Raw genomic sequence first — 25,299 nt, 5'->3', positions numbered from 1 at the left:
AGAGCCCGCCAGATGTTGAACCACCAGGGTGACGCCCTGGTGTTCCAGCCATGTCCAGAGGCGCAGAGCCTCCTGACAAAGGGTCCACGACCCCACCCCGCCCTGTTTGTTGCAATACCACATGGCGGTGGTGTTGTCCGTGAACACCTGCACGACACTTCCCCGGACAGAAGGAAGGAAGGCTTTCAGTGCAAGTCGGATCGCTCTCAACTCCAACAGGTTGATGTGGAGACGAGACTCCTCCGGAGACCAGAGGCCTCTGATCTCCGCCTCTCCCATATGGCCACCCCATCCCAGGAGGGACGCATCCGTCACTACGACATGCTCCGGTTGGGGAGGGGAGAGGCTTCTGCCCATGACCCAAACGCGGTCCGTGAGCCACCACTGCAACTGCTGTGCAGTGCCCTCCGAGATCAAGACGTGGTCGGACAGGTTGCCGTGATGCTGGGCCCACTGAAACTTCAGGTCCCACTGCAGAGCCCGCATGCGCCACCTGGCGTGATGCACTAGTAGGATGCAGGAGGCCATCAGCCCCAGAAGCCGCAACACTAGCCTGACCGAAACCCAGGATAGAGGCCGAAAGATGGGAATCAGGGCCTGTATATCACGGACCCGCTGTTCCGGTGGATAGACCCGGAACTGCGCCGAATCGAGAACCGCTCCGACGAAAAGGAGCTTCTGAGAGGGACTCAGGTGTGACTTCGGCACGTTGATGGAAAACCCCAGCAAATGCAGGAGATCCGCCGTAGTCTGGAGGTGGGAGACGACTGCCTGGGGCGAGCCCGCCTTCAACAACCAGTCGTCGAGATAGGGGAAGTCTGGAACCCCTGATCTGCGCAGATGAGCTGCGACCACCGCCATCACTTTCGTGAACACCCGAGGGGCACTGGTGAGGCCGAAGGGGAGCACGGTAAACTGAAAGTGCTCTTGGCCCACCGTGAACCGCAGGTAACGCCAGTGGGCCGGCAGGACGGGGATGTGGAAATATGCGTCCTGCAAGTCCAACGCTACCATCCAGTCTCCGGGGTCTAGGGCAGCTAGAACCTGAGCCAAAGTCAACATTTTGAACCTTTCCTTCCGGAGGAAGGCATTGACGTTCCGGAGGTCCAAGATAGGGCGTAGACCTCCTTTGCCCTTCTTGGGAACCAGAAAGTAGTGGGAATAACAACCACGACCTACTTCTGGACTCGGAACGCGCTCATCGGCCAAGAGGGCCGAAACTTCCTCGTGGAGAAGATTCAAATGATCCCCCGAGATACGGTGGTGCTGCGGTGGCATGGCTGGAGGGGTCGCCTCGAAGGGGAGGGAGTAGCCCCTTCGGACGATTTGCAGCACCCACCTGTCCGATGTGACGGACCGCCAGTGGATCAGGTGATGGCGAACTCTGCCGCCCACTGGCGTGGAATGGGCCTGAAAGCTCGGACTAGGAAGGCTTTGAGGCGGATGCTGCCGGGGTGGATGTGGGCTGACCTAGTCGTCCTCCAGAACCGCCTTGGCGGAAACCACGTCCGCGCGCAGGTTGGTTCTGCGGCTGGTGGCTAGGCGCACGTGAGGAGGCACCCCTTCCTTGGCCACGAAAGGAGCGAAAGGCGGAAGATTGCGACCGCGGGGCCGAGAGGCCCAAGGACTTGGCCGTAGCCCGGGAGTCCTTAAAGCGGTTCAGCGCACTGTCCGCCTTCTCGCCAAACAGGCGAGTGCCATCAAACGGCTTGTCCATGAGAGTGCTCTGGACATCGCTCGAAAATGACGTGGACCGCAGCCAGGCGTGACGTCTAAGCGCCACTGTGGTAGAAATCGCCCTACCCAGCGAGTCCGTGGTGTCAAGCCCACAACGTATAGCATGTCGCGCGGCATCCCTCCCATCGGCCAGAGCCTGGGTGAGTCGTGTCCGGACCTCCTCCGGACACAGGGGCAGCGCGTCCTCCACCGCATCCCACAGAGAGTGGGAATAACGGTCCAAGAGACAAGCGGTGTTCAAAGACCGCAGGCCCAAACTAAGGGAAGAGAACAGCTTCTTGCCAAACTGTTCTAGTCTCTTGGAATCCCGGTCCGGCGGGGCGGTCGGGAAAGAGGAGTGGGAGGTGGAGGCCTGGATAACCAGGCTCTCAGGGGTAGGGTGTTGGGACAGAAAACTGGGGTCGCCCGGAGCAGGGCGGTGGCGCCTGGCGACGTTCCTGTCCACAGGTGGAACTGTGGAGGGCTTGGACCAGGTGCCCTGCAGAACGTCAATGAGGGCCTCATTGAATTGCAGCAGAGGCTCAGTGGAGCTTGCTGCAGACTGAAGCACCTCAGTAAGGACGTTAGTCCTCACAGCCACGGCAGGCAGCTCGAGCCCAAGGGCTGTGGCCGCCTTGCGCAGCACCACAGAGAAAGCAGCGCCCTCCTCCGAAGCCACAGTCGGAGGAGAGACAAATCCAGTGTCTGGAGAGGTATCCAGGCCACTGGCCTCCCCCAGTTCATCTGCCCAGTCCTGGGACAGTTGAGCCTGAGCGGCCATAGGATCCTCGGATCCCTCCCAGTTGTCCCCATCATCCGACTCCTGGTATAGAGGAGAAAGTAACGGAGCCGGGCGGTAGACATAATGTGTCTCTAGCGGCGCCGATCTCGGCGTCCATCGACGCCGGACCGATGCCGGGCCCGGAGTGGGACTGAACTGGGGCACGACGTCGAGCGGAGTCGACGTCGGCGGTGGTACCGGTGTCGACGCCGGCGGAGGAGGCGTGACGAGGTTGACCGGCGTCGACGGGGACTCGAGAACGGGTCCCTCGGGCGCTTGCGGCGTCGAGGCCGGAGCCGTCAACGGCGCCGGGGCCGGAGCCACCGGCAGGCAAGGCAGCCCAGTCGGGTCCGGGGGGCCCGAAGGCGCACCAGCGGGCGCCGACGGCGGAGCCAGGTTCCTCATGGCCGAGAGGAAGGCGCTGACTTCCGCCGGCGTCGCGTTAGTCCCAGGGACCGAAGGGTATGGGGACGGGCGCGGTGCCTGCGGCTCCGCCGGAGCCGCGGGGGTGGAACCACCCTGACCCTCGGCCGAGTTGCGCGACCGGCGAGGGGAGTCCGAAGAGCGATGTCGCCTCTTGGACTTCTTGGAATGCTTCGACTTACCCGAAGACTTGGATCCCGACGACCGATGGAGCCGAGTGGCGAATCTCGAGGAGCTTACGGGACCGCTCCCGTCTAGCCTTCGAGGTCAGGGCCTTGCAGTCCGAACATGACTCCGCGTCGTGATCGAGGCCCAAGCAGTAAAGGCACCGGCGGTGATGGTCCGTAACCGACATCAATCGGTTACAGTCCGTACAGGCTTTAAACCCAGGCATCCTACCGGCACCGGTGTCGAGACACGATCAAAAAGGATCAAAAAAGTTAGTAAAAAATTGACTAAAGGGGTAGCTCTCCCGGATCTGCGCTTACAGGCGCGGAAAAAAGAAGAACGGACGTCAGCGGCGTCTAAGTACTCCGACGACGTCATCCCGGGGCACGACGCCGACGACGGACGCGGAGCCGCATACGACGCCTAGCGACGCGCAAGGGGTATTGCTGACGAAAAATCTTCCGGATCCAGTTTGACGCCTGGGGATATTCTAAGGTGAGGAATCGAACTAACGTGTTTCTTTCAGATATGCCAAGCATTAACATGCGAGTGGCATCTAACTCCCCTGAGTGGAAAAAAGGCAACTTCGCACAGCGTGCATCTTGCTCCTGGTTGGACTTCATATACCATTGCTGCTGGCTGACATTGCTTAGCACAGTTTGGATTTTGTTGCTCCTAAGTGGGCTCAGTATAGCATTTACTAGTCTCTATTGTTGCATCAGGTACACTTTTGGCTCACCTGTGTGGAACCATACAATTTTAACTGTCGGCTGAACAGAGCTCCCAGGAGTTTAGCTTCTGTCGCTCCTTGATGGACCCAAAGAAATTTTACTAGTAACTCAACATTGCCTCCGGTTCTTGACTACTATTGCACCATATTGGATTCCACAAAAATTCACAATACACACTGCTGTCCGGATTTGCAAGCCCAGGAACACATTCACAGGAGTTTAATGATCAAAATACACTGCAGAGTACACAACAGCAATTAAGACTTGGCTGCTACCAAAACTCAACTGACTCTCAGACTAGGAGTCCACGTGGGTTGCAAATGCACCCTGTAAACCTACTGTGACATTCCTTTTACAATCTGTTCCACATGTATGATACTACACGCCACTGAACCTAGTCTGTGGTTTATCTTCAGGCTTCACAATACACCAAGATGAACTATTCTAATAAGACGCTGATTCCAACACCCTTGTTTGCCCATGCACAAACGGAGTGGTTACTTACTCAACCAAGCAGAATAGGCTTTTGGTCCTTGTCAAAGGGTAAAAAAGTGCTTTATAAATAATATTCATATCCACTAGCATCCACCTGATGCTTGGGAATAAGTGGTCACCAGAAATGAACATCTGAAATAAACCTTACTTTCAGAGCACCCCAAAAACAGGTCAACTGTAGTGATCACACAATCATTGCAAAGTATCTCCAAAAGCACTTGCAATTATGCTAAATCAAGTACTACCATTTAGAACAGTGAGTCAAGATGTTTAGAATTGCAGTGTCAGTCATGATAAAGTATAGCAATACATAGCACTTGATTCATCACCACTATCTAATCCCTTTGCCAAATTTTGGATTTTTTGATAGAGGCAGACATTAAGGCATACGGCATCACAAGACTGGAATGTAAACATCTAATAAGTAAAATCTTAAAGGAAATACTACTGCCACTTCTATTCTATCCACCCCATAAAAGTGGTCTGCTCATGTTTGTCCGACAGATACATGACCCAAAACTTCTGCACAGTACACTTGGAATAGATGGAATCTTGGTGCAGGTAAACTCTGCTGAATATTTGTCAGTGTTGTGTTGAATGATTGCTCTCAACTGCACTGAGAGGTGTACAATGAAAGCGTATAATATATCTATCTATATATATATATAGAGAGAGAGATAGAGATACACACATACAAGTTACCCTGTAAGCATCTGTTCTTGGCATGTAGTAGTGCTGTAGATTTACATGCTTTGCATAAGTCCGCCATCTAGTGTTGGGCTCGGATGATTACAAGTTGTTTTTGTTCCAAGAAGTTTTCTTCGAGTCACGAGGCTTTCTGTAGATAGGCAAGACTGGAGTCGTAGTATAGATCAGTGATGTATATCCATGTGAGTAATGTGATGTAAGTATGTAAAGTATATAAACTAACTTACCCAGGGTTTTTGGGGAGAAGGGACAGCGCATGTGCATCTACAGCACTACATGCCAAAATCAGATGCTTACAGGGTAAGAAACATAATCCGTTCAAAGCATGTGGGCTGTTGATACACATGCTTAACATAGACTGTAAAGCAGTCGCTCTCCCTAGGTAGTGGTTAACCTGTGGGGGTTTCAGCTGTTTGAAAAAGTTCTTAGAACCGCTTGACCAACACTGGCTTGTTGACGTGCAAAAGCATCCACACAATGTTTTGCGTGTGTGTGCATGGAGTGGACCATGTTGCTGCTGTGTAATTATCATAAATTGGTATGTTCCCTTGAAAAAAAGCCATAGAAGTCCCTGCTTTCCTAGTGGAGTGAGCTTTAGATAGAACTGGTAAAAGCCTTTTAGCTTTAGCATAGCAAGTTTGACTATCCATCTTGAAATTCCAGATTTAGAAATTGCCTTTTCTATGTGAGGAGGTGTAAAGGCAATAAATAATTGCTTAGTCTTTCTGAATGTTTTGGTGCTGTCAATATAATACATTAGAGCTCTTTGAACATCTGAAGTATATAAAGCTCTCTCTGCAACTGAATGTGGTTCCGGAAAGAAATCAGGTAATTCTATTGATTGATTATTATGAAAGTTGGAACTCACTTTTGGAAGGAATTTAGGGTTTGTTATAAGTACTAACTTGTCCTTATGAAGTTGGAAGGGGGGTTCCTCAAGGGTTAGTGCTTGAATTTCACTAAGTTAAGCAATAGCAATTAAAGTACAAGTTACTTACCTTCCGGTAAGAATGTATCTGGTAGAGACGATTCTAGGCGCAGATTCCTCAACGTAGAATCATCCCCAGATGTGAGACTGGACCCGGAACTTTCTTGCCCAGCATCTCTGCGCGCCGGGGGGCGGTACCACTCTACTCCACCCCGACATCCTTCACGGGCGTGACGTCAGCGAGGTCACATAAGCTCCACCCCGGCACGCTGACGTCAGTTTGCTTCGGAGAACTTTTCCGCACCACAACGCGGAGCCATCACAACAAAACTGAGGAGAGCATGGGAACAGTGTGCGAAAAAACCAGAGAAACAAAATAGAGATCAACAGCACCAGAAGGCGACAACAGCAGGAAAATAGCAGAGCACCACTCTGAGGAACAACTGCGCAAGCCAAGGCGAAAGCACCAGGTGGCAGTAAAGCACCAGAAGGCCAGAGCAGCGAAGCCATAGCAAGAAAAGCGCTAAGCACCACTCCGTGGAACCACCATGCAAACCAAGGCAAGAGCCCTCCTGGAGGCACAAGCATGTGAAAGCACCGTGACAGAAAGAGCGAGAGAGAGAGAGCCTGCGACCACAACCACAAGGGGAAGGGCCACAAGCCCGGAACAGAGGAGCAACAGCAATCCATCCCCAGACTACACTGCCAGGGATGGTCATACCTCCTGAAAAGAGTAGGAGGGCAAAGGACAGGTAACCCATCTGCAGACTACAGTGCCAAGGAGGGCCATAACCTCTGAAAGGAGTAGAAGTCAAAGGACAGGTAAAAGAACCCCTAACAAAGAAGACCAGGTGGGGATCAGAAACTCCGACAACAGAGGGAAAGAGCAAAAGTAGGCCCTCAAGCTGGAGAGAAACCAGCTGGAGGGATGCCTGACCGGAAGAAAATAAAGAGGACACCCACAGAAGACAAGTCACCCAGAGGGAGGCGACCGCAGAAACCCAAGCAGAGGGTCCTCGCAGAACGGGGAGGAAGGGTGGGTCGTGAAAGAATCTGCGCTAGAATCGTCTCTACCAGATACATCGTTACCGAAGGTAAGTAACTTGTACATCTGAGAGACAACTAGCCGCAGATTCCTTAACGTAGAATAGATACCCTAGCCATACCCAGAAGGGAGGAGGGCCTGCGAGAGAGCCTCCCCACCAGGAGAGACACAGGGCGCCAGCAGGAGACATGTCACAGGGACAAGAAGGGAAAGGCAAGGAAATCATAAGCCCAACCAAGAGAGAACTGCCCAACAACCCACAGGGGCAGACAGCGCCCAAAAAGCCTCAAGGAACACAAGGACCACCTTAACCCCTAGGGAGAAGAGGTAGAACCGGAGGCAGGGCCCACCTGAAGAAACAGACACAGTGACAGAAAGAGCTGTACACACCCCAGCCGCAAGCAGCGGACAAGGCAGGGACGGTTGCACAGCCAGCAGCAGACGGAAGAAGAAAGGCACAAGAGAATGCACCGAAGGCCACAATGGTGTAGTAGAACACACAGGCCTCCACTGGCATGCACAGCCAGCAGCAGACAACACCATGGAATGGTGCACCCAGGACAAGCTAGGCGCCAGCCAAAGGCAGAGGTCAGAAAGGGCCAGGTCACGCCCCAAGGGAGGGGCCGATACACACTGACCCACGAATGAAGTGGAACCAGGCAGATAGAAAGAGATGGGGACGGACCAAGCCGTCCACCAGAACGCAAAAAGCAGGGAAACCAGTCCCCCCCCGGAACACCAGACCGAGGACCAAGGCGGAGAGAAGCGCAAACCGCTACAACGCAATGCTGCAGACAGCAGGCCAGACTAGGCTAGCGACAGCGATCCAGGAGAAGGACGGACCGGGGCGCAACGCAAGCCACTCCAAAACCATCAGCAAGAAGATCGCACCTGCGACATACCGTGACGCCACGGAGAGCAGAAGCCAGAAGGGCGACTACACCTCCCCATCACATGATAGAGCTACATATTAGCTACTATTACCCCACATAGGGCATGTTACGTCCCAGAACATGGGAACCCTCTTAGTAAAAAGTTTCAGCAGCAAAGGACAAACAGAAAGACCTGCGGAGAAAACCGCAGACGGCTTGCCAATCAGCCAATAAATACACAGAAGGCCTAATCTCAGGGCCTACACGGCTTACCAACAGCCAAAACCTCAAGGCAAAAAAGGGCCGGACCAGCAGCCAACAGCACCAAAGTCCTAACAAAAGGACAAGAAGGCACAGCAACCACACAGAACACACAACCGGGGCTACTTGCTACAAGGCCCCAGGAAAACAACGGAAGAACACCTCCCAAAACACAGACCGACTTACAGGTCACTGAGGGGGAGGGGGAGGACGACGAAGCCCCGCAAGAAACCTCTGAATGGCGGAATCCGCAGGGGTGTGAAACAAAAGAGTGCCATCAAAGGGAAGGTCCACCAGCGTTTCCCTAACGTTCTCCGGGAACACACTATCCCGTAGCCAGACATGTGTCTATGAAGGGCCACTGAAGAAGCCATGGTACGACCAAGCAAATCCAAAATGTCCAGAGCCGAGCGAAGAATAAATGCCGCCAGCTCCCGGCCATCCAAAACATGGTGCCTCAGATCAACACAGGCACCCTCCTGAGAAGCGGTAGACATAAGGGACTCCGCCAAATCCCACAAGCAAGAAGTGGCCCTCGCCAATACACAAAGAGTGTTTAGGGCCCGCAAAGCTGCACTAGTGGAGGCAGAGATATTGCGCCCCCAGGAATCTAACCAGCGGGCCTCCCGTGACGGGGAAGACAACACTGATGGCAGGGAGAGAAAGGCAGTCTGTAAAAGAGGGCCCCTGGTAGAAGGGTGGAGGGAAAGACAGACAGGATCATGCGGCGCAGGACGGTGGCGGTGCAGAAGTTGCTGGGGCACCGGGTCCCCCGTAGAGGGCCGCCCCCAAAAGAGAAGTGTGGAGCGAAGCCTTGAAGGGAAGAAGCAGCTCCCGACCACCAGAACCCTGATGGAGGACCTCCAGAAGATGATCCGTGGGAAATTGAATCGCCCATGCGCAAAATTCCCGCAGCCGCTGAAACAGCCCGAGTGAAGGCAGCACTCGCCTCCGTCGGGCCCCGCGGCGGGGAACGCAGTTCCACTGTGGGCGACGGCTGCAAGCTAACGCGGCCGTCCCCCAGTCCAACCGGAGGAAGGAAAGGCCAAGCCCGGAAAGGGGGAAGGTGGACCGAGGAATGTGGAACCTGAGGTGCCTCCGGCGAAAACTGCGGGCGCGGCGACGAGCAGTCTTTAGAAGACGCCGGGGAAAAAGCCATGACGCTGCGACCAGTCTCCGGAGAAAATGAAACCAACAACCGCCGAACCTCTGGAGAAAAGGGGGCGTCCAAAGACGAATCAATGACCTGACTCTGTAGAGTCCGCAACCGGCATCAGGTCAACGTCTACCAGCGCTGAAGGCGACGCCGGAACCACCAGCACAACGTGCGGCGCAGGAGACAGAGGCTGGGTCGGGGGCTGCTAAAGAACGGTGCCGAAAAGGCGTCGACTCGACCTCCGACGCGGCAGCCGCCGGTGTGGAGGGACGAGGGGGGCCTGGGGACACGCCCTGACCCCTGCGGAGCCGCCAGGGCCAGCAGCCACCAGCGCCTGAGCGGAGTTACCTCGGCCAAGGCAGCCGCCTGCTCAGAGGACCGAGGGGGACTTGAGGACACGCCCGAGCACCGGCAACCTCCCGAAACACCACTGGGAACCCCACGGGTGTTTGCGGCGAGGCAGAGGTGCCATGGTCCGAAGGAGGGACCCCCGAAGGGCCGCACCCCGACAGCACCACCACTTCAGAACCTGGAGCCAGACCTGTCAGAGTCGCTGCATAGGCCTCCACCTGGGCTCTGGTCGCCCCCGTGCCGGGGAACGGCGGATAGGGTGGCGACGCGCGGGGCCGCACCACTCGCGAAGAACCCGCACCCCCAACAGGCCGGGGACCGGGCCTCGGGGACAAACTGCGACACTTACCAACAGGTGAGCGACGCCCTTGCAACCTGGGAGAGGGACGATGTCAGGGACGGAAGCGGTGGGACTTGAAGCCTTCCGCGGGGGACGGGTGTGGCGCTGCCACCGACCGGGACATGCGCACCAAAAGGAGTTTCATCTGGAGCTCCCACCGGGACTTCGGCTTCATTTGCTGACACGCCTCGCAGTACGTGGAGTCGGGGTGCTCCCCCAAACACCACATGCAGACGGGGTGAGGATCCGTCACTGCCATCTGGCGCGCGCAAGACGAGCACGTCTCAAAGCCCGAAGGCATTTGCACACTGTTCTCAAGAAAAGCGCCTAAAAGCGGAAAAAGAAGGCCTGAAACAGGCCAGGGACCCAATTCGGATCTGCGTTGCACGCGGAAAAGAAGAAAAATGGACGTCAGCGCGCCAGGGTGGGGCTTATGTGACCTCGCTGACAACACGCCTGCGGAGGACGTGGGGGCGGAGTCGCGTGGTACCGTCCCCCCGGCGCGCAGAGATGCCGGGCAAGAAAGTTTTCCGGGTCCAGTCTCACGCCTGGGGATAATTCTACGCTAAGGAATCTGCGGCTAGTAGTCTATCAGATAGGCGAGTTTCCAGGATAAATGTTGCAATTGACAAGAGTGGAGTGGTTCAAATAGAGGCCCCATAAGTCTTGTTAGTATGATGTTTAAGTTCCATGCTGGTGCAGGTGGAAGTCTGGGAGGAATGATTCTTTTAAGTCCCTCCATAAAAGCTTTGATAACAGGTATTTTAAATAAATGACAAATGTTGTCTATTTTGCAAATTGGCTGCAATAGCTACGAGGTGTAATCATATTGAAGTATAGGCCAACCCTATGGTTTGCAAATGCAATAAGTAATTATTGTTTGAACTTTTGCATGGAGTGGGTTGATGTTTTGTTTTGGACAGTATAAAACAATTATTTTTCATTTAGCCGCATAACATTGCCTTGTGGTAGGTTTGTGAGCTTCTGTGAGAAAGTGGCTCTGTATATACTGTTCCCAAAAAGGTACAGGGTGTACAGAGTCCACAGTCCCAAGAGGCTTGGCAGAGGCTAAAGTTAGATATAACCTTACTCTCTAAAGTGGTGGGTTGGTCGAGCAGTAAGGCAGTATCAGAGGACAGTGTAAAGCATTTGTTGTACACACTCAGTCAGCAAATGGTCTCACACACTCAATAACTGAACTCTAGGCCAATGGTTTATATATAAAAAAATATATGCTTGTTTTATTTTAGAACCAACAGTTACAAGTGGTTGCAATAGGCAACACTCTTTTAAAACACAATAATGCATTGAGTTCAATGGAAGTTTCATGTTATTTGCCACAGATTACTTTTAGGTTTACCTTTGGAATTCCAGGACTGGATCCTAGATTCAGTCCTGGGTCAGTTCTTGGAATCAAGTGATAAAAGTCAACTTAATTACTGTGATTATTTTTAGACAATATTTTGCCATTTTAAAAGTTGACACTTAGAAAATATTTCATAGAAAACAGTCAATGATTCCCAAAGGCAGAAAATACAAATTGCAGGTATAGTATGTTCTCGTTACTTTTGTAATCCAGTACTGGGTGCCTAGACTCAGTACTGGGACCTTTATCCAAAGCAGGTAAGTAATTACGTTTTCAGATATAATACGATTTTTTTTTTTTTTTTTTGCTTTGATTAAAAAATGACTAAACTTTATTGACAAAACTGGCAGACATTTTGACATAAGTTTAGCTACCTATTTAGGCAGTCTTCACACATTCGTTAAGTAATTATCCTACGCGCACACTGAAAGGACGGTGTACAAACCCACAGGATTGATAACTATGTACAAAAAGGAAGCTTTTCATGGTTTGCTCCTTCCCCTAACTGCAGTGTTTTAAGTACCAATGTGTTGAGATCAGAATGAGAGGAGTGGTCACCTAGTGAACGCAGCGTGGAGCAGCACTCCTAGGGCCATTGCTGTTGGGCAGGAAAGGGTGGTGGTCCCTACTGAACAAGGCCAGATTGGTCCACTGCATTTCCAAGCACTCAAGTTACTCCCGCATCCAGGGGGACGTTGCCTGTTCAGCAAGTTCATGCCCCTCCCACAGAAGGCTACTTAAATCGTATTGAACATATCAGGAATCCGATCAAGAACTACCAGTCTCGAGCCAGAAAAGTAAAGGGAATAAAAGACTACAACTAAAGTACAAAAGGGGGCGGGAAGGATCCAGCTTCCGATAGCATGCAGGCACAGGGCACACAAGACGGTGGCCAATAAATGCCAAACCTACAAGATCAGTTATAGCGTTTCAACCTACCCCACCAATAATGTAGTTACTTAGTTACGAATTCAATTGGTGGGGAAGGGGTGGAGGGGCAGCGTCCCAATTTTATGACCAATATTTCCCTCTGTTATAGTTTTTGTATTAAAACGTGAAACACGATTTATTTGCCAATCTGCTTTTTGACTGCCAATCAGCTAAGATTTTTTTTAAACAATTTACGCATTGCTTTTAAAGCCGAACGGAAAATTAAAAAGGAAAAATATTTTTAAATGTAACCTATGTTTGGAGTTCTGTAGCTACAACTTTTAATATTTGAACGAAAAAGTAAAAAAATAAATACTTTGGTTTCTTGAACCAACTGACTTCACAACAAAGCCGTAATTAGTTTGAAATGAACTTTTGAAACGAACAGCAGAACACCGTTTAGAAAGAACGTCTCGGCTACACTACACATAAAATTAGATGTTTGTACAACTATTTGAACGCCATTAAAATACTCCTTGGTACAAAAGCTGGTATGAAGAAGAGCACGAAAGAATAGTTAGACAATTACTTGTCTGCCTGAAAAGCAACAGGATGAGTCTGGAAACCAGTATCTGGGAACGTGCACAATGCCGTCGTAATAACTGTTTAATAGCGTCCGTAGGGGTGATCCCTGTATGAGCCTTTCACAGGCCGGGTTGGTGGAGCCTTCAATGCACGCGAACTGTTCCAGTCATCTTGCCCTTCCGGCCTACCGTAGCTGTCGTAGGATTCTGGTGTCTCACCGTGAGCGTAGTCATAGTATTCTGCTGTATCTCCTTGACCCTGGCTGTAGTAGCCTTCGTACCCCTCGTAACTCTGCTCAGCATAGGTATCCTCATAGCCATAATCGTTGTAGGGTTCTGCGGCTGGAGGTGGTGGGAGCGGTATCCTCTGGATTCCTGGGGGTCTGGAACGGGTTGAAGGCATGCCTCTTCCAGAAGGCGAAGGAGGGACACCCCGACCCGCACTACCGCCTCTTGGGAGTGGACCTCCTCTACCTGGTGGCGCCCCGCGGGGCCCCATAGCTCCACGCGGTGGTGGCACACCACGGCCCCTCGCAACTGGAGCAGGAGGTGGGGGAGGGAGGGCTCCTCTTCCGCGGGTAGGTGGACCACCACGACCACGCGAAGCCTCTGGTGGGGCTCCATTCAGGTAAGACAACTCCAAAAACTGGTCCTGGCAGATGTCATCCATCATATCCGGCACTAGGAACTTCTTAACCTCTTCCATTGCGTGCGACATGCGCGTGTACGCCTCACATGGGGGTCCGAAGACCTCGATGAACACGTGCAGATCCATGTTCAGATGGGCATATTTTGGATCGCCGCCTTTTCGCAAATCCTCCTCCTTTCCTTTGTCCCTCATGGAACCCTTTCCCAGCACGGAAATTTTGGCTCCCGTCTCTTATTGTAGTCTCTTAATAGTATTGCCCTGTGGCCCCAGGATTTTCCCAACAAAATTAAACTTTGGGTACTGTTTAACTGGAATAAGAATGCGCTCCTTCAGCTTCATATTCTTGTGCGAAAACAAGTCAAGGTATGTGTCTGCCTCATCATCGTCCTTTTTATCTCCCTTTTGGACCTTTTCAATTTCAGTGCTCAGCAGTTTCATAGCGTGTGTGAAGCTCGGATCCAGACTGTCCTTTTCGGCCAGCAGCTGAGGCAGGTACTTGCTTTCGGGCTCTTGGGTTGGGGGGGCGGAAGGCGGCTCAGACCGACCTCCGCGGGAGCCTTTGAAACCACCGCGGCGAGAACCTCGACCGAGCATGCTCCTTGGGGCCTGCATAGTTGCAGCGTGTGAGAAGGAAAGGCCGAAGAAAACGGGCCAGCAGGGATTGCGCAGTCACGAAAGGCGAACTGTGGGTGGAAGACCGAGAAAGCTATAATACGATTTTTAAAGAATATTTAAAGATTGCAGAAATCGACACGTAGAAGAAATTTCACAGAAAAACAGTCAATGATTTCCTATGGAAGAAAATTGGGTTACTGGTAAGTACAGTTAGTTGTAAGTAGTTTTCAAAGTCAGTGCTGGGCACCAAGATCCAGCACCGGGAGCTCACCTAAGAGCAGGTGAGTATTTTTGTTTTCGTTACTCGGCTGATTTTTGGTTAATATTTTAGGTCTTGAAAAGTCCACACTTAGAAGAAATTTTAGAAAAAGCCAGTCAATGTTACCCTATGGAGAAAATTGGGTTATCGGTTTAAAGGGAAGTACTAGACTGGAAGAGTTAAGGTTCTGGGCATAGACTCAGGGGTCTCCCAGGGTCATGTAGGTACAGTTAGTTCACCCCCAGTGGCACATGGGCGACCGGATGCAGAGAGATTTAGGCCCAATGTTATCCTCTGAGAGGTAGGGGGGCCTTGGCTTGGTGGCTGCTGACTAGCAGGCGACGCGGATGTGGGAGCTGGGCTTCTGGTCACTTACTCAGGGCAAGTGGGGAAGTAGATAGGTGTAGAGGTTGCACTGCCAGGGCCACTCGGGCGGCTGGGTGCAGGGTGCTTTTGAGCCTTCGGGCGCTCAATTATTTTCAATGGGAATTCTCAGGTTTAGAAAAAGACTGCAAGCTCGTGGACGAGGATTCTTCAGGTGCCACCACCACTTCGAGAGGTAAGTTGGGTAGTTGGAGGATAGGTAGGTACCCCGGGATTGGGCACAGGGGGCCGCAGGGCGCCGGGTGCAGGGGTGCCTTTTGGTGTCGGGAAATCTTACCCTCTGTTGATTGCGGTTGGGGGCACCTTGTTCTGAGGCTGCAGGCTTCTTCAGGAGTGTCGAGGGAGGTCCTTGGGTGCCGGACTCGGGGTCACAGTTGCCGTGGGGTCGTCCTCGTGGTCTTTGTTCACTCCGGCACAGGCCAGGCTTGGCTGGTGCAGAGTGTGCTGGGTTCGCGGTTCCGGGCTGCTGCCAGGGATTAGAAGTAGATTTTGAGTAGAGCCTCTACTCATGGGAGTCCCAGGGGCTTAGAGTCAAAAGGTAGCCAGGTCCTCCGGGGTTGGTGAGGTTGCTGGCCACAAGAGATGCCGGGTTGGAGCAGGTGGGTAGGGAGCAGGAGCAGGTTCGAGGGTCGACAGGCCGGTAGGGCTGGGGCCAAAGCAGTTTGTATCTACCTCTTCTTAGCAGCTGCAGGGCAGGTCTTCTTTCTTCTAGCTCTTCTTCGGATTTTGGAATCTGGAGAAGGAAGGTTCAGGGTGCCCCTAAATACTAGATTTAGGGGTGTTACAGGTAGGTGAAGGGCAGGGACCAATGGGTCCCTGTCCTGGGGGTGGGTACACCTCCTATCCTGCCTCTCTCCTGTGGGAGGGGGGCAGTAGCCTAGGCCTGATAGGGTAGGGCTCCCCATCTTCAAGATGGCGAGAGCCCGGAGATGTGCTTCACCTCGCCTCCCCCCACCTGAGGGGTGGGGTTGGCAGGCTGGCACATCCCCTGTCCTTATTTGGGGTTTCCGGTCAAGCTTCCCACCAGAGTGGGGGGTTGCAGTGGCCTGGGGAAGCTCACAGAGGCGGCATGCCTTTGAAGCTTCCCCCTGCCCATCCTGGGGGAAGAGATTTAGCACCTCGCCCAGGATGTGCATTGTTGCAGGCCCAGGAGAGCAGGGGCTCTCCTACCCAGGGGTCCAGCAACATGTCTGCTGTGTGGCAGCATAGGCAGCCTCAGAACAGACGTGGATTGTAGGTTAGGTTTTAGGGGGCATCTCTAAGATGCCCTCTGGGGTGCTTGGTACATTAAATCCCACACTGGCATCAGTGTGGGTTTAATGTGCTGAGAAGTTTGATACCAAACTTCTCAGTCTTCAGTGTTGCTATTATGGTGCTGTGGAGTTTGTGTTTGACGAGCTCTCAGCACCATGTACTCTTAAATGGCAGCACTGCACTTACAGTGCCCCGGAATGGACCTGGGTACTGTAGGGGCACAGGGCTCCTGCGCCCACACCATTGGCATAGGGCACCCAGCTAGAGGGGTGGCTGATATATGCCATGGCAGTGTAGGTGATGGGCATGGCACACAGGGATGTGTGCCATGTCGACTCTTTGTTTTGTCTTGCACCCAGACACCCAGCCTGCAAGGGCAGTGTGTGTGTGTGTGTGTGTAAGGGTACAGGGCCTCTAAGGGTGGCACAATGAGTGCTGCAGCCCTTAGAGGCCTTCCCTGGTTACAAGGCCCTGGGTACCTAGGGTACCATTTACCAGGGGCTGACATGTGGCCAGGTTTTGCCAATTTGGGTTTTGTGTGTTTAGGGAAGGAACATAGGCCCTGGGCAACGGATTGGCAGGAGTCCAGGGCACACTTAGTCAAAGTACATTCAGCAAAAAGTGGGGGCATACCATGCAAGAAAGATGGCACTTTCTCACAGCTTCTTTAAGAATGTCCATACAGTACTGTGGTAAGTTTAAGTACCCAAATTCTAAGACTTCAGGAGACATATTTCAAGGTTCACGAGTGCATTGTGGAGTCTTAGTGTTCCTTTGTTCTGTGTGAGAAGGACCGGGTTGAGGTGAAGCTTCCTGTGTGGGACCAGGGAGAGCTCCAACAGTGTTGAAAACCTTGGTTGGCGAGCCCATGTTGGTGCTCCAAGTTTCATTGTAAGAAATGGTTGAGTCTCCTGACCACTAATGGAAGTAGTGGGAGAAGCGGAAAAGCATATGTAAATATCCCCGACCAGTTCATCCATAGAGAGTTGCCCTTGGACTGTTGGTGTGGGTACCTGCTTGCAAAGTTTTGGCATTTTGTATTTTCTGGGGTTGCGAAAAGATTTATTTTTGGAAAGCCCCATCTTTGAAAGTATGGTGGGTGGAGTTCCTATTCGTGGACGTATGGCTGAGTCCTGCTTAGAAAGTATGCAACTTGATTGCTTGTTCCTGGGACATGTTCTGCTAGGAGGTGTTAAATGGCCTGGGGGAATGGTAAGGAAGTCATTGTTTGGTACTACTGTTTGAGGTATGGGTATTATTCCCTTAAAAATTGTTCATTCAAAATGGTTTCCTCTGTAGGAACCCCTGTAGAATGTTTTAGGAGTAGAGGTTTGCCCCTGGCTTTTATATGCGGACCCTGTGTTGTCTGAGGAGGCAGATCTTGCACCTTGCTTATAGTTAGGGCTATGAATTAACCACGTTAAGTGGTTGTTTGGAGAGCCCCCATTGATTTTGCAACCTCTGTGTCCTTTTTAGGCCTCGCCTGACCCAGCGCTTGCGCTGGTCTGGCGAGACTTTTTGAGAGGGCTCCAAAAAGTGCTACCAGGCCAGCCTAGAGCTACAGTGCATGTGCGCGGGCGCGCGCTTTTCCGCGATTACTTTCACGGCCGCTTTGATGTTTGGTCACGATCACTTTCGTGGCCACACGGCCGCTTGTTTTAATATTTTGGAAGAATCATACTTACCTTTTCCATTAGAATTCACACCAAAGTGAAGATATGCAGCTACGACTTAAAATAAATGTATATGTATCTCTTACCGAGCATTTTAACATCTTTCAGAAGCTTGAGAACAGTTGAAGGTACAGTAAGTACAAAACGGATAACAGAAGTTGTGAAAATTACTCCATTTTCTAAGCAACAGATCAAGGTTCAGCAGGGATGCCAGTGGATTAAAATGCATTTCTAGTTAATAACATTTTATGGAAGGTGAGAAACAAACCGGTCTGGATTGGAGACTTGGCAGAAAAGGTTCCTGTTTATCAACATGGTATTCACTGCCCATCATGTAGGAGTCGAGGATAAATAGATATGGTTGCTAAACCAATAATTTCTGTTCCCAGTTAGATTAATTAAAAACTCTGTACCACCAGTAATTTGTGCTGGAGCCAATCTATTTAGATTTTGGCTTAATTTTCCTTTGCTGCAAGATGAGGTAAGGAAACAGACTCTAGAATGTTCTTATTGAGATTCCGAAATTTGTTTTTCAGATTTCCTGAATCTTTTCTTACCTATTGGTGCACACATGTTTTTGTTTTAGGCATTCTTTTTATACAGCGCAGCATTTCCTAATGTTCTCAGCCTTTTGGTATACAAACTGGCATCTACAGGTAGAGACTCTTCTCTTTGTAGAGAACTATGTTCTGTAGTGTACGGGGGCAGAATCGCCTGGTTTTGTTTTATTTCACCTTAGACCTGATTGTTTGAGTCACGTAGTTGATTGTAGTAAATGAGATGTTACTTTTATCATATGTAATGAGCAATTTTATTGTAATGGCTCTTTGCACTTGCACTTTCATAACGTTTTGTTATATCCGATGTTTTCTTTTTAATGATTTCTTTTAACGTATTTGTAATATTGTATTATTTTAATCTTTTTACTATGGCTCTTTTACGTCAGCTAATGTATAATAAAGTGAGTATTTCATGTATTTTGTATGCTGTTGAAATATAGCAGAAATGAATCACTGACTGTTGTAGTAAGCGTGCTAATGTTTCCAGTCTCTGAAATTTAAATTGGTTTGTAAAACTGGAAGTCATATACCACATCTAGCATGGAGTCTCCATTCTAGAAACACTCAGTCTAACTTGTGTTTATGACCAACTGCTACATGGCTAATAAGAGTTCTCAGATAGGGGCTGTCCAAAAGGTGTTCTGACATACCTTATGTAGCTGTGAACACATACTTCCTCTATCAAAAAGATGTAAAAGCGGAGATAACGGGATAAATCGCCCTATCCGTGGCTTAATTAATCATCTACATAGAAATCCAAAGTTTCAAAGGAGTTTTACCCCCATTCTGGCACTACAAGTAAACTCTCAAGCCGGACAAGTAGTGTGCACACAAACTGTTAATCCAAATGAACATCACAAAAGAAAACGCAGAAAAATGCAGTTGTGCCCAAGACTTCTTGGCCAAACATATGGGTTATTACTCCTGGTAGCAAGCTAGCTATCATGATTTTATTGACCTTTCAGATTGATTAGCTGCCATAGGCTATAAAGCTCGATGTGACCAGCATCTCTGAAAACCATGTTACGGAATGAAGAGGCCCTTGATTTCTGCCGAACTCCAGTCCTCTTCATGGACATTGATAGAAGTACATGCCCAATGTGAAATACAGGGAGGCTTGATATCCGATAAAGGACAAGAGGAATATAATGGTAAAAAGTTTCCTAAAATCACTGGCATTGGGAGGCCCTGTGAATCAAATGTTAGTCTGGCTGATTAAAACATGGGCTCTGGAGGGATCAGAGCTTGTGGCCAAAAAGGACTAAAGCAGGCTTCACGTGGAATGGGAAACAACACAAGCTTGTATGATACTTAGAAAAAGTCAACTTCTCATAGATGTTGTGGTTCGCCAAAGTACTCAAAAACATAGTATTTTTTGAGGTAGAGTAATGTTGGAGTTAAAGATCCAGTGTTCGGCAGTTGTAGCCCTGTTCACTCACCAGTCATTTATGGTTTTCAGTTATTAGGTGGCCTTAGGTGGCATTCGCTGCTTGCTCTGCGAGACTTCTGTAGTAGAGTATGGGAGCGAAGCCTCTCCCACTATCCTCCCATATTTTTTTATTGGCTTGTGTCATGTTCTTTTATAAATGCTGCCTTTGGATTTGTTAATAGGCTTGTTTGTCCCTCCGTAGTATGGCCTTGTCTTCATTTGTACCCTCTCATGGAGACTGGCACTTACTTCAGTTGTTACACGGGACCGGGTATTTAGTCTGTAAGCACTATTTACTTTGAGTTTCTCTTACTGCGGGCCGTACATACGCTGCTTCAGCTGAAACAGCTTGTGTTTTTTTAAGCAGCACGACAGCCCACATAACACGGGCGCCTGCTTTCAGTCTCTTGAACTCAGCATTATCTTGTCTGTTTCAACCCCCTGAGTAAAATGAATTTAGAAATGATTAGCGAAGTCATGTGAATTCCAGGTAGCACATAATCCTGTGGGCTGAAGCTGAAAAAAGCACATCTGTGTTACATGTCATCTGCACTAAAGGACGGGTTGTTTTCAAAAGCCTGTTTTATTAACACCACCACCAATACCACCAGTGCCCCAAATACCAACACTACCACTACCACCACCAATACCTCCACCAACGCCACCACCACCAATACCACCACCTCAGCGCCTCTCACTCACTAGTAATAGCAGGGGCACTGTACGAGGCTGGAACTGCACCAGAGACCATCCCTCCCTCCATGCTGCCATAAAGCACAGCCCGCCCTGCACCGGGTAGTGAAGCCAAGGCCCTACTATAGCTGGAGTGTTTATTAGGCCAAAGATAGAAATTATGTTACTCAATGCCACACTGCACACTCAAATCACGGAGAGGGCAGGAAATAGCCCCTCCCTCCTGCTCCTCCTCCTGAGACGCAACAGTGTAATCACCGAGCGAAAGGTGTTGGAACGCTTTGTTAGTGTTTAAAGCTCAGATCATATGTAACTCACTTCACACTTTTTGTCTGTGTAATTTACAAAACTTACACATCTTCACTGCACTATTTATCACTACTTTGAAGATGTTGCATGCCGGTCTCTTCCTCTGATATTTACAATCTAATAAGCGGCCGAGAAGGCCCTTTATTGCAATGCTATAGGTCTCGCATTTGCAAGAGTTTAAGCTATTAGTATTGTAAATGACAAAGCCTTTTATTTATGTTCTAAAACCCAAAACATAAATACAAGACATTGTCATTTAGAATGCCAATAGCTCAAACTAACATGAATGCGAGACCTATTGCATTGCAAATGCTTGTTCATTTTCTCAAGGGCTGTTTCCACTTGAGGGCCAAAAAGATGTTTACCAAATGGGAGGCTTGAAATGGTCTGTTACTCAGGCTTAAATCCTGAGACATGAAGCCAAGCATGCCTATGTAATAGGAGGCTAGTATTTATACCTCTAGCAGCGATGTCAGCTGCGTCAAGTGCACTTTTACTAGAATTGTTGGTAACGAATAGTTTCTTACCTGTCGGTGTAGTTTTGCAGCTTGAAGATCTTTCTTGATTCACTATGCTGTGCATTATTCCGCGGTCTGGTGGTTGGGTCTGGAATCGTAATCTTTCTTTTGTCTTTTTTTTTTGTAGCCCAGGTGGGCGTCGACGTCCCACCATTTGGTGTACTTCTCGTGACGTCGGCATGCTTCCTGCGGAAGTCCCACCTTGGGGCGCCATCTTCGGGTTCTTTTTTCCCTTTTTTTTTTTTAAACCCTAGGCGTTCTTTAGTATTTTCCTTTTTCAATGTATCCACTTTCAGTATTCTTTTGTTCTTTTACTCTGTCCTTCCACCTTCCTCTCCTGCCTCATCTTTCTGGCGGAGGTGGGTGGGTTCGCTAGTGAATCCAGAAAGATCTTCAAGCTGCAAAACTACACCGACAGGTAAGAAACTATTTGTTTTGCAGCGTGAATCTTTCTGGATTCACTATGCTGTGCTTTGACTTTGTAGCGGTTTGTCATCTTTGTGGCGGCTGGGTGGAAGATGAGCGTTGGTCGTTGAATATATGTTGAAGCACCCTTTGCCCTACTTGTGCTTCCTTGTTCATTTGTATATCCACGCAGTAGGGCTTAGTGAACGTATGCATTGAAGCCCATGTTGCCGCCAGGCATATGTCTTGAATGGGTGTGTTTGCCAGAAAGGCAATCGTTGCTCCCTTCTTTCTTGTGGAGTGGGCCCGTGCCCCCTCCGTTAGCTCTTGCCCTGCCTGTTTGTGGCAGAATTGTATCGTTAGTGCGATCCATCGCTAGATGGTGCTTTTCGTTACTGGTCTACCCAGGAAGCTGGTTGCGAAGGACACAAAAAACTGCTTGGTTTTCCTGTGCTCCTTTGTTCTCTCGATGTAGTGCATCACCGCTCTTCTAGCATCTAGAGTGTGTAGTGCCCTCTCTGCGCTTGTGACTGGGTTTTGAAAGAAACTAGGTATTTGTATAGTTTGGTTCATATGGAATGCTGACACGACCTTAGGCACGAAGTGTGGGTCAGTCCTCATTCCGACTCGGTCCTTGTGTATTTGGATGTAGGGCTCTTGCAGCGTTAACGCTTGCAGTTCGCTCACTCTGCGCAGCAAGGTTATTGCAACCAGAAAGGCTGTTTTCATTGTCAGCATTTGTATCCTTTTTGCCCCTTCCAGGAATCTCTTTACTACTCGTGACGTAAAGAAACTTTCTCCCGTCTCACCTCGTGTGTAGGCCACAAATCGCCGCTAGGTGGACTCTTAGCGAAGACTGACATAGTTTGGCTTTTAGTAGATGCGTGAGGTATCTAAGCACCGTTGATTCCCTTGTCAACTTATTTTGTAGTTTATTTTTTCTGCACCACAGTGTGAACCTCTTCCATTTTTCCCCATAGCATTTCCGTGTGGTCGGTCTCCTTGCCTCCCAGAGCACTTGCATGGTGCTTTGAGGTAGCTTAAGGTGTGCGAACTCTATGTCTTCAGGAGCCATGCCGCTAGGCAGAGGCTCTCTGGCTCTGGGTGTAGAACTTCTCCGTTCTGCATGGAGAGTAAGTCTTTTCTTTTGGTGAACTTGTGTGGTGGCCCCTGTGCCATTTCCACTATTTGCAAGTACCATGTCTGTCTTGCCCACAGTGGTGCCACTAGGATCAGCGTCATGTTGCTGGTCCTGCATTTGTTGAGTACCCTGTGTATCAGTGGTATCGGTGGAAAAGCGTAGGCAAATGTTCTTGACCAACTTATCCATAGGGCATTCCCCTGGGATAGTTTTCCTGGTTGTCTGGATGCAAAGTTTTGGCATTTTGCATTCATGTGTGTTGCAAACAGGTCTATTGTCGGTGTGCCCCACCTCTAGAATAGTTTTTGCGTTTCCTGCCCATTGAGTTCCCACTCGTGGGATGCTGAAGTCTGCCTGCTGAGCCAGTCTGCTTCTACATTGTCCTTCCCCGGTAGGTGTATGGCCAGCAGGTCTATTTTGAGCGTGATGGCGCGTCTCCAAATCTCCTGTGCCAGGTTGGACAGGGGGAACGATTGTGTCCCTCCCTGCTTGTTTATGTAGAACATAGTTGTAGTATTGTCCGTTTGTATCAACACCCTTTGGTTGTACAGTTTTTTCTGGAAGGCCTTCAGTGCTAGCAGTACGGTCTTTAATTCCAGATAGTTGATGTATCTGACCGCATCTGCTGGAGTCCACAGACACCTCACTCTGAGCTTGTTCATATGTGCTCCCCATCCTATCTGGGATGCGTCTGTGGTGATGGTCACTGTTGGGCTTGGTGGTGTTAAGGGCTTCCCTATTGTTATGTTCTCCCTGTTCCACCATGCTATCTCTTCTTGCAGTGTGTGCGTTACAACCACTAGATCCTCACAACTTCCGTTTGCTTGTGACCATTGCTGTTGCAGCCATTCCTGGAATGGTCTCATGTGTAGGCGTACATTGGGAACTAGGCGAATGCATGACGCATTCATCCCCATGATCTTGCTCGCTGTTCTCACTGTCAGAGCTCGCCCCTTGTGGTAGAGGCGCGTCTCCTTCAGCAGGGCTAGTGTCCTTTTCTCGCTGGGCATCACCGTTCTCTTTACGGTGTTGATCTGCGCCCCCAGGAAGATCTTCACTTGTTCTGGTTCCATTGATGATTTCCCCCAGTGTATTGAGAACCCCAGCTTTGTTAGTGTTCTTGTGACACGCTGTGCGTGTTCCTCGCATTTTTCACGTGAACTTGCCTTTATTAGCCAGTCGTCGAGGTAAGGATACACATGAATCCCTTCCCTCCGCAGGTACGCTGCTACTGCTGCAAGGCATTTGGTGAAAACCCTTGGTGCGGACTTTAGACCGAATGCCAAGGTTGTGAATTGGTAGTGATCCTTGTTGATGGTGAACCTTAACAGATTCTTGTGCTGCCTGTTCATTGGGATGTGCAGGTAGGCATCTTTGAGATCCACGGTGGACATGAAGTCTCGGTCTCTCATTTGTGGGAGTAATTCTTGTAGGGATGTCATTTTGAATTTTTGCGTCCTTACGTACTTGTTTAGGAATCGTAGATCCAGGATGGGTCTTAGTATCTCGTCCACCTTTGGTACCAGGAAGTAGTTTGAGTACACTCCCTTGTTCCTTTCTTTGAATGGTACTGGTTCTAGTTCTATGGCCTCCTTTTGGAGTAGCTGTAGTGCTTCCTCTACGAGTTGTGCTAGCTCTTGTCCTGAGTGTTCCCTTCTCTTTGGTTTTTTGTTTGGAGGTCTCCTTTCCAGCTCTATGCAGTATCCGTACTGTATGACGTGGAGTATCCATTTGTCTATTATTTTTCTCCATTCTTGGAGGAAAAATCTGAGTCTGCCGCCCACCGGTGTTGCATGCTCGTAGGCGTTTGGTCCGTGTAACCCTCTTTTGTTGGTTCCTTTGTGCTCTACCCTTGGAGGGATGTTGTGGGTGAGCACTCTCCTCCGTGCGAAGTCACTTTGAGGCGGGTTGGTCTCCCCCTCTTCTTCTTTGGCCTCGTCCGTTTCCCCTACTGCGAAAGGACTGGCCCCGTGGCTGGTACTGCCAGTTCTGTTTCTGCTGCCCCTGTTGTCCGTGACCCTCGCCTTGCTGGAATGTTTGATGTGACGTTCCCGACTGGTTTCCTCCCCTTCCGTAAGGTCTCCGTGTCGGGTACCTCATCTCATCCCTCTGAATTGCAGGGCCCCCATGGACCTCGCCGTCTCATTCTCTTTTTTGAGTTGGGTGAGTTTCTCATCGACTGGTGCCCCGAACAGTGTTTCTCCGTTGAAAGGGGTGTTCAGGATGTTGTTGTGTACCTCTTGCTTGAATCCTGAAATTCTGAGCCAGGCCTGTCCCCTTTCAGTGATTCCTATTGCCATCAGTCTGCTTGATGTCTCTGCCCCGTCCAACGCTGTTTTTAAGGCATGAATTTGCTATATTCTTCCCCTCTTCCACTAGATGCGAAGCTCTTTGCTGGTATTGCTCGGGGAGATGCTTGATGAGGTCCTCCATTTCGTCCCAATGTTGGTACTGGTGCCTGTTCAGTAGTGCATTGGAGTTCGCCATGCGCCACTGCTTTGCCGCGTTTCTCTCTATTTTTCTGCCAGTGAGGTCCATCCTGCTCTCCTCGTCAGGAGGTGGTCCAGAGGTTGCCGGAACATTGGCCCTTTTTCTGGCTGTAGATGCGATAATGG

General features: G+C 50.1%; 1 protein-coding gene and 1 pseudogene across 2 annotated transcripts in view; both read right to left on the bottom strand.

Annotated features, from left to right (window-relative positions):
* Nucleotides 1–25,299, bottom strand: part of SMARCD1 (SWI/SNF related BAF chromatin remodeling complex subunit D1) — a 96,848-nt gene that overhangs the window by 10,925 nt on the left and 60,624 nt on the right. The window lies entirely within an intron of this gene.
* Nucleotides 11,635–14,144, bottom strand: LOC146833225 (KH domain-containing, RNA-binding, signal transduction-associated protein 1 pseudogene; annotated as a pseudogene). Its single transcript, XR_014960544.1, has one exon. The product of XR_014960544.1 is annotated as a KH domain-containing, RNA-binding, signal transduction-associated protein 1 pseudogene (transcript).

This window comes from Triturus cristatus, chromosome 4_2 (genome assembly GCF_964204655.1).
Source record: "Triturus cristatus chromosome 4_2, aTriCri1.1, whole genome shotgun sequence".
NCBI classification, from domain to species: domain Eukaryota; kingdom Metazoa; phylum Chordata; class Amphibia; order Caudata; family Salamandridae; genus Triturus; species Triturus cristatus.
Note: the sequence above shows the minus strand (reverse complement) of the source record. Positions and strands in the feature narration are given on the sequence as shown.